This window comes from Erinaceus europaeus, chromosome 4 (genome assembly GCF_950295315.1).
Source record: "Erinaceus europaeus chromosome 4, mEriEur2.1, whole genome shotgun sequence".
In the NCBI taxonomy this organism is placed as follows: Eukaryota; Metazoa; Chordata; class Mammalia; order Eulipotyphla; family Erinaceidae; genus Erinaceus; species Erinaceus europaeus.
In genome coordinates this window covers 145,704,575-145,724,484 of record NC_080165.1, presented here as the reverse complement: position 1 = coordinate 145,724,484, position 19,910 = coordinate 145,704,575, and the positions used below count along the sequence as shown (strand labels likewise).

Genomic DNA, 19,910 nt, shown 5'->3' with positions numbered 1-19,910 from the left:
ACTAGCTTTTTTCAAAATAAAGACCCCAAATCTTCCTCTGAAATATTCCTGCCTTTAGGTTCATGATTAGCCAACAATTTGTTCTGCCTGACATCTTAACTCTTTTTCACCCACCAGGTTCCAGACGCTATCATGATGCCAACCTGACTTCCCAGGGCAGACAACCCCACCGAGGTGTCCTCGAGCCTCGCCTCCCTGGATCCCTGCCTCACTAGGGAAAGAGAGAGACAGGCTGGGACTATGGATCCACCTGCCAATGCCCATGTTGGTGGAGAGGAAATTACAGAAGCCAGACCTTCCACCTTCTGCACCCCCCCCCCCATAATGATCCTAGGTCCATACTCCCAGAGGGACAAAGAATCTTTCAAGGAACGGGACTGGATATGGAATTCTGGTAGTGGAAACTGTGTGGAACTGTACCCCTCTTATCCTATGGTCTAGTCAATATTTTCATTTTATAAATGAAAAAAGAAAGACAGAAAAATCAAAACTGAAAAAAAAAGAAAAGAAATAGGTTTTACACCAAGTTTATGACTGAAGCCCAACTCTAGAGATATTTGGTCACTTAAGAACTGTAGTGTAGGGGAGTCGGGTGGTAACACAGCGGGTAAAGCGCACGTGGCACAAAGCGCGAGGAGCAGTGTAAGGATCCCAGTTCAAGCCCCCGGCTCCCCACCTGCAGGGGAATCACTTCACAAGGGGTGAAGCAGGTCTGCAGGTGTCTGTCTTTCTCTCTCCCTCTCTGTCTTCCCCTTCTCTCTCCATTTCTCTCTGTCCTATCCAACAACGACAATAATAACTACAACAATAAAAAGCAACAAGGGCAGCAAAAGGAAATAAATAAATAAATATTTTTAAAAACTGTAGTGTAGGGGGCTGGGCAGTGGTGCACCCAATTAAGTGCATACAGTACTCAGTGCCAGGACCTGTGAAAGGATCAGGGTTTGAATCTGGAGGGTTAGGGGGGATGCTTCATAAATGGTGAAGCAGGTCTTCAGGCATCTGTCTCTCTCTCTCTTCCTCTCTATCTCTCTTACCCTCTCAATTTCTCTCTGTCCTATCCAATAAAATGGAAAACATGGCTGCCAGGAGCAGAGGATTCCTAGTGCTGGCGCTGAGCCCCAGTGATAACCCTGGAGTAGCGGTTAGAGATAGGAGAACACTGTATATTAAAAGATCCAGATTTAAATGTGTATTTTAAAGATTTTGAAAGGCAAACTTTCTCCATGTGTGTTCCCGTTTCCATGGTTTGGTTGGGAGAGGTGCACCCTCCTTCCTCACCAATCATCCTTCCTCACCTTCATCCTTCCTCACCAATCCTCCTTCCTCACCAATCATCCTTCCTCACCTTCATCCTTCCTCACCAATCATCCTTCCTCACCTTCATCCTTCCTCACCAATCATCCTTCCTCACCAATCATCCTTCCTCACCAGTCATCCTTCCTCACCAATCATCCTTCCTCACCAATCATCCTTCCTCACCAATCATCCTTCCTCACCTTCATCCTTCCTCACCAATCATCCTTCCTCACCAGTCATCCTTCCTCACCAATCATCCTTCCTCACCAATCATCCTTCCTCACCAATCATCCTTCCTCACCAGTCATCCTTCCTCACCAATCATCCTTCCTCACCAGTCATCCTTCCTCACCAGTCATCCTTCCTCACCAGTCATCCTTCCTCACCAATCATCCTTCCTCACCAATCATCCTTCCTCACCAATCATCCTTCCTCACCAATCATCCTTCCTCACCAGTCATCCTTCCTCACCAATCATCCTTCCTCACCAATCATCCTTCCTCACCAATCATCCTTCCTCACCAATCATCCTTCCTCACCTTCATCCTTCCTCACCAATCATCCTTCCTCACCAGTCATCCTTCCTCACCAATCATCCTTCCTCACCAATCATCCTTCCTCACCAGTCATCCTTCCTCACCAATCATCCTTCCTCACCAGTCATCCTTCCTCACCAATCATCCTTCCTCACCTTCATCCTTCCTCACCAATCATCCTTCCTCACCAATCATCCTTCCTCACCAATCATCCTTCCAAGAGGAGTCAGGGCTCGAGGACATTCCACAGCAGTTTCTCCTTAACGTGATGACCTGAAGTGCTACTTCTGGGCTCGTTTTTATGATCCCTATTATCTATTTAGATGGCTTCAATCATCCCTTGTTAAAAGCTTCATAATTCGATTATTCTCTCTACTGAGATAAATATTCAAGTAATGGGTTGATAACCGGAGAGATGCTTTTCTACTGAGGAAATGTTTTATATGTCTGCTATGGTCTCAAGGATATCAAGCAATTATTTTTTAAAAAGGAATGAGCATGAGGTGTGTGATTTTTAAAACACTCTGGAATAAGGTGGGTCTCTGATAAACAGTAACTGATTAGTAAGTATAAAAATGTTCAGGTAAGGGAGTCGGGCGGTAGCGCAGCAGGTTAAGCACAGATGGCGCAAAGCGCAAGGACCGGCCTAAGGATCCCGGTTCGAGCCCCTGGCACCCCACCTGCAGGGGAGTCGCTTCACAAGCAGTGAAGCAGGTCTACACGTGTCTATCTTTCTCTCCCCCTCTCTGTCTTCCCCTCCTCTCTCCATTTCTCTCTGTTCTGTCCAACAACAATGACATCAATCATAACTACCACAATAAAACAACAAGGGCAACAAAAGGGAATAAATAATAAATATTTTTTTAAAATGTTCAGGTAGAACAGCAATGTTTGGTACAGTTTGGGAAGAAGAAAATTAATAAGGAAACCCAAATAAAATATGATCAATACTTGTATCAAAGGTTAAGGTCTTGTACTGGGGGAAAAAACAAACACTCCTCTAACAGATCCCTCTCTCCACCATCACTGGCCACTTCCATCAGAAACATCATCCTAAGCCCTCTTGTGGGCCTCTCCAGGACCTGGCCCTCACTGGACAGCAGCAACAGGGACTCCCCACTCTCCAAGGAGAGGCTGGGACAGCCTGCTCTGCCTCTCCAGGAAGAACTGGTCCTAGAATGAGTGCAGCCTAGAATGTTCCCAGCTGTGACCACGGACTGCGAGCTCAGACCGAAAAGGGACTCAGAGGTCACACAGGCTCCTGCATTAAATATGAATATATATGGCCCCTGGGTCAGATCAATGGGGTGAACAGTTAATTATATTTACATGCTTTCCTCATGTGTGGAAGGTGCTCTCTACCCTAATTCAGCTTTCGAGCCAAATTCTCAACTCTGACACCATCTTCCCAGATAATATTTTTGGTCCACCTGCATGTTAGTTATCAGGCTCAGGCAAAAATTACGCAAGTCATGGGCCCCCATGGAATATACCTAAAATAGACTTCCTAGCTTCTTCCCACAATAAAAATCCCTCATTTCATTTGCTCTATTCCTACCTTTGGGTTCCTGTTTATGAAATAATTTGTCCTGCATTGTATCTTAACCACCTTTCAGCCAACAAGTTGCAGATGCTAATATGATTCTCTGATGACCTCCCTGGGCAGACAAGTCTCACCCCTCCAAAGCCCTACCCCAGTAGGAAAAAACAGAAACGGGATGGGGCTATGGCTTCACTTGCCAACACTGGTGTCCAGTGGATAAACAATTACAGAAGCCAGAACTCCCACCTTTGGCACCTCATAAAGAATTTGGCCCATACTCCCAGAGGGATCAAGAGGAAGGCAGTTTCAGCCTATGGTCATACCACCCTGAACACGAATCTTATGTGATCTTGAAAGTATAGGGAAGTTTTCAATGGAGGGGGTGGGACATGGAATTCTAGCGGTGGGAATTGTGTGGAAAATTGTAGCCCTGTTATCTTACAATCTTGTTAATTATTATTAAATCACTAGTACATTTTTTTAAATAAAGAATGTAAGGAAGAAGTGTCTCTACTGAAACAAAGGAACAGAGAAGGGTTGTCAACCCTTTAGAATCATAAGAGATTTCAAAGTTAGGAAATAAGTCAGGAAAGAGAACTAAGTTTTAGTCCTGTTGGAACTAACACTGATATTACAACTCACAGCAGAAGATAAGGAGGCAGGATGGGGGAAGAGATCTTACAGCTACTATCCAGATTACACAGGATACTGCTAAATAAAGAGCCAGGTTGACAAGAGTATCTAAAAAGTGAATACAAACAGAGATGGGGATTAAAGTCAAATGTCAATGGCCACAGGCCTCAGCTATAACTCTGGATGATTGTACTGTCCAGACTGGTAACTAGCTGCTGTATGTGATGGGCCTGAACTGAGTTATGCTGTACACGGTAGATTTCAAAGACTCAGTATCAAAGACAAAGAATATGTCATCAATGGCTCCACTGATGATATGCTGGACTGATCATGCTTTGGAAATTATGGGCCAAATACAAACATTGGTTTCACCCACATATTTTTCTCATGTAGCACCTAGGAAATTTAAAATTACATATGTGGCTTGAACAGTGCTGGTCTCCAGTCTCTCAAGTAACAGAGAGGAAATGAAAAGACTTGGAAGGATGAAGTACAAACAGTGCCACATGTATAATGTAAAAGTATATAAATATGGAAGCATTATCTAAGAGTACGAACAGAGAGTTGACATAAATGTAAATGAAACTGGCTACAACATTCCTATGTTACATTCAGTCAGTTATCATCCAAGGCATATAGGATGTCACCATCTGGTTTCTGCCTACACCGGTGGTTAATGTCATTATAGCTTTTAGCCTATCACAAACTAAGGAAAGCTCTACTTTGCCCTTCTGGCGTTGTGATTGTAATGGTCTACGGCTTTGTTTTCTGATGCTTCGCGGAATGCACTGGAAGGGCTGGCTGATATTGTTAGCCTAGACTGATAACCCAGACAATTTCTTAAATTGGAGATTGTGTTGGAGACGGGCAGGGAGGATAGGGGAGGGTTATTGGCCTGAAAGAAAGTAACCAGGTGTGAACCACCTATGGGCATGAACCCATGAGGCAAGGAACTATAAGCTGCTTCTATGAGGTGGGAAAAAAAAAACAACAACCAACAGCTACCAAGATAATAGGAACTTCAGTCCAGAGCCATTAGAAGCTGAATTCTACCCATGACCTGAAAAACTGGGAAGACAACCTTTGACTCTAAATGAGGAGTGAAGAGTGGATTGACATGTGGATTGCAGATGTGTGAAGCCCTGAGCAGAGCACAGGGTTAACTGGTGGCTAAATGTACACGTGTGTGTGTGTGTGTGTGCGCGCACACACACACACACACACACACACGCACACACCTATGTAATAATTTACTCATGTTGTTTTAAGTCATTAAGTTAAAGAAGCTACATACAAAAGCAGAACTATAAAACTTTCATCAGATTTCTCTTCACAAACTCTAGAGGCAAGGAGAGAGTGTAATGACATATTCAAAGTTCTAAAGGAGAGGGAATTCCAGCTACGAAAATTGTATCCCGCAAAACTATCCTTCAACTATGAGGGAGAAGTCAAAGTTTTCTCAAATATTCAAAAACTAAAGGAATTTGCCACAATCAACCCCACCTTACAAGAATTACTGAACTGAGTCCCACAGAAAAGGAGAAAGCAAAAGAATACAACACCAAGCTGGTTCCAAACACCAAGTTGCAGATGCTACCCATGTTGTCAACCTGACTCGCCTGGACAGACAGCCCCACCAATGCACCCCGGAACCCCACCTCTCCAGAGCCCCGCCCCAGCAGGGAAAGACAGGGACAAGCTGGGAGTATGGATCAACCTGTCAATGCCCATGTCCCTTGGAGAAGCAATTACAGAAACCAGACCTCCCACCTTCTGTACTCCATAATGACCCTGGGTCCATACACCCAGAGGGATAAAAAATAGGAAAGCTTCTAATGAAGGGAATGGGATATGGAACTCTGGTGGTGGGAACTGTGTGGACTTTCACCCTTCTTATTCTATGGTTTTGTTGATATTTTCTATTTTTTATTTTATGAATAAATTAAATAAAAAAAGAAAAGCCCAAAGAATCCAGCAGGAAGCTCTTGGATATCATCAGGCAAGACAGTCAGGTGTCAGGCTACAAAATTAACATACAAAAGTGTCATTCCTCTATGCAAACACTGTTAGAAGAAGAAATCCCAAAATCAATCCCTTTCACTATGGCAACAAAAAACAACAAAATACATAGAAATAAACCTAGCAAAAGAAGTAAAAGACTTAATATTCTAAAAATTATGAGTCACTGTTCAAGGAAACAGAAAAATGCACAAAGAAGTGGAAAGATATTCCATGTTCATGGGTTGGAAAAATTAACATCATTAAAATGACTATATTAGCCAGAGCCAAATACAAATTTAATGCTATCACACCCAATATTTTTAAGAGAACAGAACAAAAGCTACAAATGTTTATCTGGAACCAGAAAAGACCTAGAGTTGCCAAAACTATCTTGAGAAGAAAAAATAGATCCTGGGGCATTAATCATACTCCCAGATCTCAAATTGTACTATAGGGCCAATGTCATCAAAACTGCTTGGTATTGGAACATGAATAAACACAATGACCAGTGGAATAGAATTGAGAGCTCAGAAGTGAGCCTCCACACCTATGGACATCTCATCTTTGACAAAGGTGCCCACACTGTTAAATGGGGGAAGGTGAGTCTCTTCCAATGGTGTTGGAAAAACTGGGTTGAGACATGCAGAAGAATGAAACTGAACCACTAGATTTCTCCAAAAAAAAGTAAATTCTAAGTGGATCAAGGACTTGGATGTTAGACCAGAAAGTATCAATTACTTAGAGGAAAATATTAGTAGAACTCTTTTCCATCTAAATTTTCAAGGTATCTTGAATGATATGAATCCAATTACAAAGACTAAAACAAGAATAAGCCAACGGGACTACATCAAATTAAAAAAAGTTTCTGCACACCAATAGAAACCACTACCCAAACAGAAAGAACTCCCACAGAGTAGGAGAAGATCTTTACATGCCATACATCAGACAAGAGTTTAATAATGAAAATATATAAAGAGCTCACCAAACTCAGCAACAAGAAAACAATGACCCCATCCAAAAATGGGAGGGGGGATATAAACAGAATATTCACCACAGAAGAAATCCAAAGGACCAACAAACCTGTGAAAAATGCTCCAAGTCTCTGACTGTCAGAGGAATGCATAGAAAGACAACAACGAGATAGCACTTCACTCCTGTGAGAATGTCACACATCAGAAAAGGTAGCAGCAACACATGCTGGAGAGGGTGTGGGGTCAAAGGAACCTTCCTACACTGCTGGTGGGAATGTCAATGGGTCTAACCTCAGAAGAGAACAGTCTGGAGAACTCTCAGAAGGCTAGAAGTGGACCTACCCTATGACCCTGCAATTCCTCTCCTGGGGATATATCCTAAGGAACCCAACACATACATCCAAAAAGATCTGTGTACACATATGTTCTTAGCAGCACAATTTGTAATAGCCAAAACCTGGAAGCAACCCAGGTGTCCAACAACAGATGAGTGGCTGACCAAGTTGTGGTCTATAGACACAATGGAATACTACTCAGCTATGAAAAACAGTGACTTCACCGTTTTCAGCCCATCTTGTATGGAGCTTGAAGGAGTTATGTTAATTAAGTGAGATAAGTTAAAAACAGATGGATGAATATGAAATGATCTCACTCAACAGACAGAAGTTGAAAAACTAGATCAGAAGGGAAAACACCAAGCAGAACTTGGACTGGAGTTGGTGTATTGCACCAAAGTAAAAGATTTTGGGATAGATGGGGGTAGGGTTCAGGTCCTGAAACAGAATGGCAGAGGACCTAGTGGGGGTTGTATTATTATGTGGAAAACTAGGAAATGTTATGCACGTACAATCTATTGTATTTACTGTTGACTGTAAAACATTAATCCCCCAATGAAGATATTAAAAAAAAAAAAGACCAGGAAAATCAGATGAGAAGGATTCTCCAGAAGTATCTGGAAGGGGGCTGGATGGTGGCGCACCAGGTTAAGTACACATAGTACTAAGTGCAAGGACCTGCGGAAGGATGCCGGTTTGAGCCCCGGCTCCCCACCTGCAGGGGGAATTTTGTGAATGGTGAAGCAGGTCTGCAGGTGTCTCTCTTTCTCTCTATCTCCCCCACCCCTGTCAATTTCTTTTTGCCTTATACAATAAAAAATTAAAAATGACTGCCAAGAGAAGCGGATTCACTGTGCTGGCACTAAGTCCCAGCAATAACCCAAAGTATCTGTGTATTATTATTATTTTATTTTTGCCTCCAGGGTTATCTTTGGGGCTCGGTGCTTGTACTTGCCAATCAATGCACTGCTTCTGGAGGCCATTTTTCCTCATTTTTGTTGCCCTTGTTGTTGTTATTATTATTGATGTCGTCGTTGTTGGTTAGGACAGAGAGAAATGGAGAGAGGAGGGCAAGACAGAGAGGGGGAGAGAAAGACACCTGCAGACCTGTTTCACCGCTTGTGAAGTGACTCCCCTGGAGGTAGGGAGCCGGGGGTTTGAACCAGGATCCTTATGCCAGTCTTTGCACTTTGTGCCGTATGTGCTTAACCTGCTTCACTACCGCCCGGCCCGGCCTCCTTGTTACTATATTTTTATATAAATGCTACATGGCAAGACAGCAAGAATGCAAGCAGGCTTAATTTTAGAACTTCCATTAAAGACCAAACAAACAAACCAACAAACCAGAAGACAAAGAAATCCTAAAACATTGTATGAATCACTATAGTACAACCTTTCATATCTTGGTAATTTGTATACATTCAAAGAAAGGCAAAAGGTGGGAGTCAGGAAGTAGTGCAGCGGGTTAAGCGCACGTGGCACAAAGCACAAGGACCAGCAGAAGGATCCGGGTTCGAGCCCCGGGCTTCCCACCTGCAGGGGAGTCGCAGCGGTAAAGTAAGTCTGCAGGTATCTGTCTTTCTCTCCCCGTCTTCCCCTCCTCTCTCCATTTCTCTCTGTCCTAGCCAACAACAATGACATCAGTAACAATAATAACTACAACAAGGGCAACAAAAGGGAATAAACAAATTAATAAATATTTTTTAAATCCTTAAAAAAAAGGCAAAAGGAATTACCTTTACATAATATTAAGGATGATCATTACTGAGTAGTAGAATATTCCTTTTTCCTTTGTGTACATCATGCTGTTTTATTATGAGTCTTAATATATATACACTTTGATTTTATTAACTTGAACAAACAAATTTAAATTTTCAAAGAACAGAATGAAAAATCCATGTCCAAGGGTCAGAATTAACTAGCATCAACACTGTCACGGTTTTATCTTTTTGCAAATTTAAAAAACTCCACAAAAGTTAAAGATAGTCATGAATTTTTCTCACTACCGTTCCCTGCCTACCTATTTCCTATCAAAACTGTGCTTATCCTTCCATGGCATACTGAATAATTTCCCAAGTCAGTTAAAATCAAGGTGCTAGGTTAGAAATGCTTCACTATGTTTTCAGATTTACACTTGACATTTTACAAATAATTCTGTACATACAGAAGAACACAAAATATTAAGAAACCCCCATATGCCCATTCTCCAGATTCAACAATTATCAGTATTTAACCACACAGTGTTTTTAAAATTAAAAGTGAAAGTTGTAACTTAATATCAATAGTTTGTTTAGACAAGTATCCTTGTTGGGGAGAACTCAGACTAGCTGTGTTTTAACTATGTGATAGGCACTAAGTCTTACAGACACAGACCCACTTAGACTCACAACTCTGCTACCAACACAATATTCTCTGCATTGCTCAGAGTGAGAAAAGAGGCTGAGAGAGTTGGAGTTTCCCTGGGCTCAGAATGCTGCCGTCCCTCTAGAAGTTAGCCCTTCACCACCCAATTTCAGGGTGTGTGACTCACCAGAACACACTATTAACTTCCGATGAAGAGCACAAAATGAGAAGGTCTCACTTAGAGAAGGTCTGTGTGACTGAGTGTCTGAATTCCCTGGGTTAGAGGAGGACTCAGTATTGCTCTAGGGAACTGAAATCCCTGTACCAGGAGGCTGGGGCACTATTCATTGGGAATACATTTTCATCCACTTTGCAATTCCTCTGACTACTGAGGCAAAAGGGAGAAACGGTTTCCCTTGGAAAATGAGTTCACGATTCAATATAATTTTACATTAGCTTGAGACAAATTCTTATTCTCCACAGCTCATAATGTCAGCTGGCCAATATTTATAATTACACACAAAAAAATTCAATAGTGATTTGCAGGCTTGTAAATCCATGGTGGATATTTTCCAAAAGCAGTTTAGAAACTTCTTGCCTACTATGTTGCTTACACATTTTTATGCTCATCTACAAAGACAATAAGCCCTTCCATAACAATTCTTGATTTTTTTTTACCCCTGGTGACTATTTCAAAATCAGATGGCAATGCTCTGGTGTGTCAGCCTGGTTAGTCATTCTTGTGGTAAGAAGTTTAGGACTTTGGTTTCTCATGACACACTTTTATTTAGTAGCCCAAAATGTCACCCTTTAAAAGCATAGGACACATGATTCAGCTATGTTGACAGGCAGATAGTATTAAAGAATGACCACATCACCCCAGTTTAAGTTCCTAAAAGTAGTACAGACAATGTCTCCCTCTAGATTTCAATTAATAAGTCTATTCCAAGCTCGTCAAGAGACAGCACAGTTTCTAAGATAAGGAAAGAGCTTTCGAGATATGTCACCAAGCAGATGCAAAGGTAGAAGGGAATCAAATTTTGTTTATTGTTCTGTAGTAGCTTAGGTTTTTTACTGCCACAAAGAACCATGTCAAGCCAGGGGCAGGTTCATCTAATAGTCTGTGATACTGAAAATACCTAAATAAATAAAAAATAGCCACTAAACCTTCATATGAACAGAAACCACTAATTTTTGAAGACTGCCATAAAACTAGGTTGTAATGTGCAGGCTTGCAAACTCAAAATAACAGCAAGCACCAGAGTAAAAAGTTAGGGAAAGAAGACTGCCTTGTTCTGTAAGTTTAGTAAATTGAATCGCGTTCAAAAGTGGGAAACTTATTATTTACAGATGGTACTTTTCACCTTTTGTAATGCCTCCTGGGTAAAACAACTCCTCTTTCTTTTTTCTTTCTCTCTCTCTCTCTCTCTCTCTCTCTCCTTTCTTTCTTCCTTTCTTTCTTTTTTTTGCCATAGACCTATTACCGTATTTTGATTGTGTCTTTTCCCCACTAAAATACTGGTACTCAAAAACTATATTTTTATATCCAACCCCCGTAATGAGATAATTAGTAGTAGTTTCCAAAATTGTTTCTATTTCCTTCCTTCCTTTAATTCTTTTTTTTTTTTTTTTAATTAGGGTGTTCCCCAAGTAGAGACAACAGGTCAGCGTCACCTCCGTGTCCTCAACTCTGAAAACTGCAAGGCCCTTTGCCGAAGGAGGGAAAAAGGAACTCCCAGCCCTGGCTGCAAGACTTCTTCAAGGTGAAACCCAAGACCGCTGTTGGGCCCTTTTGCACTGGCTTTTCTCCCTGGTACAACTGGCCTTTTCCTTTGGGCCAACACGCCTGGGGCCAAACATGGACCCAGGAGAAGATCTTGGGGACTGGAGAGGGGGGACACCCACTGATCTGCAAGATCCTAAGGCGTCTCTCCCTGGCTTGGGGACGCCCAGCCCTACAGCAGCTGGAGGCGGCGCCCGACCCGGGGCTCGCGGTTGGCTCGGAGCGGGGACGAGGCGGCGAGGCCCGGACACTCCAGGGAGCGGTGGCCTCGCAGCCTCGGGACCCGGGCGGGCAAAGTTTCCCCCGGGCCCCGGGCGGGGCGAGGGTGCAGACCGCTGGGGGAAGGCGGCGCGCCCGGGCCCCCTGCTTACCTGTCCTCCCCCGGGCCCTGCAGCGCCCCGGCCGTGCGCCCGAGCAAGTTTCCAGCCCCGGCGCCGGGCGGTCGCGGACCCCGCGCTCTGCTCGCGCCTCCCGGCCGCCCACCGCCTGCGCCCGGCGCTCGGTGACCCAACCCGCTCGGGCTGAGCGGAGCGCAGCGGCGCGGGCGCGGGCCGGGCGCGGATGCGCGTCCCCGGGCGCGGCGGGGAGGGCGGGGACCCGGCTGCCCGCAGGTTCAGGCAACCCCAGACCCCAGGGAACGGAGCAGAAGCTCACCGGGTGGCAAGGCTGTGGATGCAAACAGAGGCCCCCTGCCAGCCAAAGTTTGCAAAGCTGGCTCCCCCCGCCCCCAAGTGAGCACTCTTCCCCATTATAAAATAGACCCGGTGCCATTCTCTGCTACACCCGGCACAGTGCAGGTGCGTGTCTGCCTTGCGCTAGCCCACCCACCTCGCACACACCGTAAACAAAGCCAAGAGATAAGTGACATGGGGGTGGGGGTGGGGGTGGGAACATTTGGGAATACAGGATAAGAGGACGGTTCATGTCTTTATTCAAATCAATGAACCTCTCAAGAAAAGAAAAAAAAAATAGAGAATGGAAGATCACAAAAGGATAAAAAAAGGGCAACTAACCAAAAAAACTCAAGTCAGTAATGCAGTAATGTATGCAACGTAAAGTAATGCGCAGACACAATTTTTCTTCCTGTGCAATAAGCATTTTGATGGAATTGGGCTGTAGTTTTTTTAAATTATGTTTTTTTTATATTTATTTATTCCCTTTTGTTGCCCTTGTTCCCTTTTGTTTTATTGTTGTCGTCGTTGTTGGATAGGACAGAGAGAAATGGAGAGAGGAGGGGAAGACAGAAAGGAGGTGAGAAAGAGACACTTGCAGACCTGCTTCACCGCCTGTGAAGCAACCCCCCCCTCCCCCCAGGTGGGGACCCTGGGCTCAAACCCAAATCCTTAAGCCGGTCCTTGCGCTTTGCGCCACGTGCGCTTAACCCGCCTGGGCTGCAGTTTTAAAGACACACACCTTGCTCAAGGACTTTCAAGCCTTTTTTTTTTTTTTCTGTCTACACCCTCCCCCCCACACACTTTGATTTTCTTTTTTTAATAGCTGTTTTGGCAACAGTGGTTTCAGAAACAAGCATTTATTGCATAATTGACTTCTCTCTCCATTCTCAACCGAGTTTTTAGATATAAAGAAAGACACAGAAGGGAAAGACACCACAGCACCAAAGCTTCCTCCTGTGTAGTGATGGACATTGATCAGGGTGAAGCGGCTGGCACAGCAGTGCACTGTCCGGGTAAGCCATTTATGCCAGCTGCGTAATCAGTGTTTCTTTTGCCTCCAGGAATATGCAGAAAATTTGCTTATTATAATGGCAAAAAATAAACTTCTTTGATAGCTGCCAGAACTAAAGATTTAAATATACATATACATATACATATACATATACATATACATATACATATACATATACATATACATATACATATACATATACATATACATATACATATGCCTCCAGGGTTATTGCTGGGGCTCGATGCATGCAGTACGAATCCACTCCTCCTGGAGGCCATTTTTTCCCATTTTGTTGCCCTTGTTGTTGTTGTTATTTTTTTAAAGATTTTATTTATTTATTAATGAGAAAGATAGGAGGAGAGAGAAAGAACCAGACATCACTCTGGCACACGTGCTGCCAGGGATGGAACTCAGGACCTCATGCTTGAAGAGTCCAAAGCTTTGTCACTGCGCCACTTCCTGAACCACTGTTGTTATTGTTGCCATTGATGATGTTGTTGTTGTTGGGTAGGACATAGAGAGAAATCGAGGGGGGGGGGGAAGACAGATACCTGCAATACTGTTTCACTGCTTGTGAAGCCACTCCCCTGCAGGTGGGGGTGGTGGTGGATCGAACCTGGATCCTTTCGCTGGTCCTTGCGCTTTGTGCCACGTGCGCTTAACCTGCTGCGCTACCTCCCAGCCCCCCCAAAATAGATATTTCTACACCCCCCAAAGTGATGAGAAATCATGTGACTTGCAAGTCTTGTGGTTACTCTTTAGCGATTTCCTCAGAATGTTGAGAATACACTTTGAATTTCTGTACGCTCTTGTATTTCATTTTTCTTTTTTTTCTCATCCTTTTTATTCCTACCACCACCACCCCTTCTTTCCTCCCTTCATTTCCCCTCTTGTTTCTACACTCTAGTTTCATTTGTTCTTTGTTTCCTCATTGCCTTTTGTATTTTTAATTGTTTTTCTATCTCTTTGGTCTTTCATTTTGTGTTGGGGGGCACTGTGAATATGCTCAGGACCTCCTCATACGCAGTATGATTGAGCACCTCCTTAAGGGCCCTTTATTTATTTAGCCTCCAGAATTATTGTTGGAGCTCGGTGCCTGCACCACAAATCCATTGCTCCTGGAGTCTGTTTTCCCCCTTTTGTTGCCCTTGTTGTTTTATCATTGTTGTGGTTATTATTGTTGTTACTGATGTCATTCTTGTTGGATAGTACAGGGAGAAATGGAGAGAGGAGGGGAAGACAGAGAGGGGGAGAGAAAGACAGCTGCAGACCTGCTTCACCGCTCGTGAAGCAACCCAACTGCAGGTGGGGAGCCGGGGGCTCGCACCTGAATCCTTGCGCTGGTCCTTGTGCTTCACACCAGGTGCGCTTAGCCCACTGCACTATGGCTGACCCCAGGGCCCTTTATTTTCATTCCTTTATTTGAAGGGGAGGAAGAAGAGTCTATCCATGGGGCTTCCTCAGTTGTGTCCATGATACGCCCATGTGGTACTGGTGCTGGAAGCCAGGGTCTCATATCTGCCCATGTATTTGCTGTAGTGGGTGAGCTATCTCTTAGACCCATCATAAGTTTTAATTTATAAATTGAGGTTTACTACTTAATGAAGAGCGTGAGGATTCTTGTTAGTAAATGTACATTTACAAAACTGTTGTTAATGGCTACAGTGTATTCTGTGTTCTTAGTCTACCAGTAAGAGAAAATACCCTTATATAAAATGAGCCATTTTAAAGTATATGATTCAATGACATTTAAGAAATTTACACTGTATTGTACAACTACCACTGCTATCGATTCCCAAAATACTTGAATCACCCTAAAAGAAGTCCCTGAACCTCTGAAGCAGTCACTTACCAATCCTCCCCTCTATCTGTCCATAAATACTACTAAGCTACTTTCTGCCTCCATGGGTTTACTTATTCTGGAATTTTATATAAAAAAATATGCAATATGTGACCAGGGTACTGGTTTCTTTCTCTTTGCATAGTGTTTTAGAATTTAGTCTATATCGTAGCCATACACCATTTCCTCTTATGTTTGAATAACATCTCACTGAAGGGATATGCCATAGTTCATCTATTCAACAGTTGATGAGCCCTTAGTTTATTACTACCCGTTGAATGCTGTGATTAACAGTAATGTAACACTGTGTAGAAGTTTTTGGTGATCTATTTTCAGTTTTTTGGGTACACTTTTAGAGAAGAATTGCTGGGTAATTTATAATTCAGTGTTTGATTATTTATTCTCTACAGCAATTTACATTCCCACAAGCAACATAGGAGAGTTCTTGACAACAAGCTCTTGGCAATATCAATTGTTATCTATTAAAAAATATAATAGCTATCTTACTTAGTGGCTATACAGTGGTATCTCATTGCATTAATTTGCATTTACTAGTGACTAGTTATGCTGAACATTTTTGGATGTGTTTGTTGGTCATTTGTTGGAGAGAAATCTGTAGAGTCCTTGCTTATTTTCAAGTATGATTTAATATTGATTTACAAAATTATAAGATAGCAAGTATAATTCCATACCTTTCCTGCCACCAGAGTTCTGTGTCCCCATTTTTTCATTGGAAACTGTATTAGTTCTCCCAAGATCACAGATATGGGTTGATTATTATTTTTATAGATATCTGTTTATAGTTATATATATATTTGCCCATTCTTTTCTATGGTCCTGCTCTCTCTTTCTAAGTCACACCTACTACTTCTGAGTGCCCTTCCTTTCTTTCTTTCTTTCTTTCTTTCTTTCTTTCTTTCTTTCTTTCTTTCTTTCTTTTTTCCTGTTAACTCTCCGGGTCCTGATGGAGTTGGAGTTCAGAGTCCTCTGGTCATCTTCCCCTATCATGAACCAACATTCTTTTTAAAATTTTTTTTAATTATCTTTATTTATTGGATAGAGACAGCCAGAAATCAAGAGAGAAGGGGGTGATAGAGAGGGAGAGAGACAGAGAGACACCTACAGCCCTGCTTCACCAGTCATAAAGCTTTTGCCCTGCAGGTGGGGACCAGAGGCTCGAACCTGGGTCCTTGCACATTGTAATACATGCGCTTAACCAGGTGTGCCACCACCTAGCCCCGGACCAGAATTCTTTATGGGGTGCAGAAGGTGCAAGGTCTGACTTCTGTAATTGCTTCTCTGCTAGACATGGATGTTGGCAGCTGGGTCCATACCCCCAACCTGTTTCTATTTTTCCCTAGTGGGGTAGGGCTCTGGGGAGGTGGGGTTCCAGGAAGCATTAGGTACACTGACTTTAAATTTCAGTATTTAGTTATTATCTACCCAACACTTTTGTCAAAAATTGGCATGGTTGTTGATCTGCCTGTGTACCCTGCATGCCCAAATTAATTTCAAATCTCATAGATCCTGATGACTCCCTAAAATAAATGTTAAGCTGAAAAAATCAAGAGGCTTATGTCTGGCGCTCTCACAGAAACCACCCTGCAGAACATGAACTCACACAACTCTTCAAAGGTGGAAAGAAGTTTAACTGTAACTCAGATTCAACTCTGAATTATTTCACATGGGTATATTAATCACATTTGGGTAAATTATTATGTTTTAGAGACATCACCCCAGTTTGTTTGTTTGTTTGTTTCTGGCACGTTAATACAACCAATTCATCAGCAGAGCGAGCAAGCCATTCTTGCAACACAGCCAGATTTCCTTTGATGGAAAAGCCACCACAAGCCACTCTCCAGTATCTGGGAAAGGGTGGTCTGAGACCGTATTATGCATGTTTGACTTTTAAATTCAGCTGACCCCCAACAAGTATGAGAATGTGATAGATGTTTAATACAACAGGAAATGGAGTGACAGGATATCAGCTCCAGGTCCTGGCTGGCTTATCTTTCAAATCTACTTTTTCTAAATTACCTAGAGTACCGCTCACTATTTCAAGCCATATGATTCTCTTCATCATGTGACCTGATCAGCAGGCCAAACGGGTGACAGAGTGAAGAAAACATAAATGAACCAGTTCACCGTCAGAGCAACAGATTGTAGTGGGGAGAGTTTCCGCTTCCCTTCTGTCTCACGGGAGTGGGTGAGATCTGAGTGCCCTGTGTGGAGAACACCTGAAGTCATTCTCTGCCGGCACTTAGCTGATAAGGGCCCCTGAAGAGCTAAAATGGCTGGCGTGAGGTGGATTCGAGAGGTTGTCCCAAACACCAGACTTCGGTGCACCTGTCTGAGCACACGCGTTACCATGAACATGCACCTGACTTCAACCCCCCACCCTGTCCCCACCTGCTGGTATGAGAATGTGATAGATAGGAGCTGTGAAGCAGGGCTGCAGGTGTCTCTCTCTCTCCCTCTCTGACTTCCCCTTACACCTCAGTTTCTCACTATCTCTCGCCAATAAATGAATAGAAATAAAAATTAAAATAAAACATGAAATAAAAAGATAGGTTGTCCCAGGGCCAAGTGGTGGCTCAACCAATAGAGTGCACACATCACCATGTCTGAGAACCCAGGTTCAAGTCCCAGGTCCCCACCTGCAAGGGGAAAGCTTCATAAGTGATGGAGTAGCTCTGTGATTGTCTCCTCCTCCTCCTCCTCCTCCTCACTCCTGCTACTCACTCCTCCTCCTCTTCTTCTTCTTCTCTCTCTCTTTCTTTCCTCCCCTCTCTCTTTTTCTTCCTATCCCTTAAACTCTATAAAAAGAAAGAAACGAGAAAAAAATGGGGCCAGTGGAGTAGTACGGGCACCAGTGATAACTCTGGTGGGAAAAAAAAAAGTTGTTCCTCCAGTTTTTTCAGGAAACATCAGTGCCCTATTAAGCAAAAGAAAACAAAAACGTGTCAACCAGAGCATACATAGCCCTATGACACATTCTCATAAAGTCTCTCCTACAACTTGGTCACTTTTATGGAGTTTCTATCATGCAAGGTTCTCTTGATGAATTGGTTTTGTTGACTTAAAGTGGATTGATATTTGGGATTAAGATGAGAAGTTTGGGAAGTTCTAGAAACATTTCTATGCTATAAGGATGCCTGACTGGTTCCATGGACTAGAGTTGACTTAAATTGTACCCTTATATTCTGATAGAGAGCTTGACCAGATTTGGACAGGAAGGTCTGAGAAATGGAGCTGTCACTTACTGGAAAGAAAGAAGTTGACTTAGAGACTTAAGTCTATTCACATGTAAAATTATCCATGAGCTGGTCCTGAGCATGAAACTAAAAGCATGTTGAAAATCAAATATCTGAATCTGGGGAGATAATGTAACGGTTATGTAAAACAACTTTCATGCTTGAGGCTCTGAGGTCTCCGGTTCAATTCCCCAGCACTACTGTAATCCAGAACTGATCAGTGCTCTGGTAAAACAAAGCAAAACAAATAAAAGATAAATTTCTACCAGACAAAAGGAAATCTTTACAAAGTTTCTGGATGCCTAAAAACCAAACAAACATGGTATAATAGACAAGTTTTCAGTTGTGGCTTTTCAAAAATCTGCCCAAGATGATTGATTATTCAGTTCTTTTGAGATTCATCTCAAAAAAAAAAATTCTTTAAAAAATCTTAGAGATATTGATTTTAAAATGACAAACTGGCATGTTAAATACCAATCTCAAATTTAATGCATGCTCTTTCCTGCCCTGATGAAGCATAATGAGCCATTATTTTGTTATGTCTTGACCATAGAAGGGCAAAAAGAGCTAAAATTGGAATAGAAAAAACATCTTGGACTACTTTTACTTTGACAAGAGCAAAAGGATAAGTAAAGTTGAGATCAGTAGTGTTTCCACTTAGTGTCTGAGCTACTTGGGAAGAGTCTTTAGACTGCATGAGGCTACAAGGGAAGGAAAACATTGTTTCTGGTGTTTAGACATGATGTAGCTTCCTTCCAGAACTTTAGGTCATGTTTCTTTTGAACAAGTCCAGGTGACAGCATGTTTGTACTAAAAGGTGCTGTAAGTCACAGGTTCTCTTGAGGACGTCCACTCTGACTATCAGCAAGCCAGGGCTTTGTCCCTCTTTTGGCTTCAGCCTATTCCTCCCAAACTGGGGAGGTCTGACCAGTGCATGAAGAAACAAAGAAACATACCAGTTGTCTTGAGGCAGTGAAGTGAGCAAGGGAAAGAACCCTTCCATCAAATAAACGTCCCTCAAAAGATGAGAACAGCCTGCTTGGGGAGGGGTCAAAGTTGAGGTCTAAAGTGGAGAGTGGTTGTGGATAATTTGGCATTATTAGGTATTTGATTGACCAGGATTTTACTCTCAACTTCCTTTTTTTTTTTTTTTTTTTTTAAACCAGGGCACTGTTCAGCTCTGGCTTATGGTTGTGCGGGGGTGGGGGAGGTGGGGAGGGTGGGGGGGTAGGGGTTGAAGATTGAACCTGGGGCTTTGGAGCCTCAAGTCTAAGAGTCTCTTTGCATAACCATTATGCAATCTACCCTCCACCCTCTTAAATTCCTAACCAGTGAAAGTGGGGGGAGCTGAAGTAGAATACACAGCCCCGCTATGGACTGAGTGGGAAGCCTGGGTTGGGTACATAACCACATACTCAGAGTCTATTGCTGTCATGTGGTCCCTGTTCTAAAGGGAGGGATATGCATTGTAACGAGCACACAAAGAAAAATGTACAGAAAGGACTCTTCATTTTGGTAACCTAGCAAGGGAATGAGTTAGGATTTAAGGATTCAGCTTTGGCAAGGAGGTGGGAGAATTTGGGGGAAGGAGAATTTCATACAAGGGAAGGGATGGTATACGGAGGCCAGGTGGTGGGAATTGTTCGAAGCTGTACTCCTCTTATCCTATGGTTTTGTCAATGT

The 19,910-nt window shown here is 42.9% G+C and overlaps 1 protein-coding gene across 6 annotated transcripts in view; it reads right to left on the bottom strand.

Moving 5' to 3' along the window:
* POPDC3 (popeye domain containing 3) overlaps positions 1 to 11,952 on the bottom strand; it is a 29,882-nt gene extending 17,930 nt beyond the window's left edge. For 5 of the 6 annotated variants that reach the window (XM_060190703.1, XM_060190704.1, XM_060190701.1 and 2 more), the window contains exon 1: positions 11,816 to 11,952. The gene's annotated coding sequence lies outside the window, so the exon portion shown is untranslated. The remainder of the gene's footprint in view (positions 1 to 11,815) is intronic. The other variant, XM_060190705.1, reaches the window with a different exon arrangement.
* Positions 11,953 to 19,910: the final 7,958 nt, after the last annotated feature.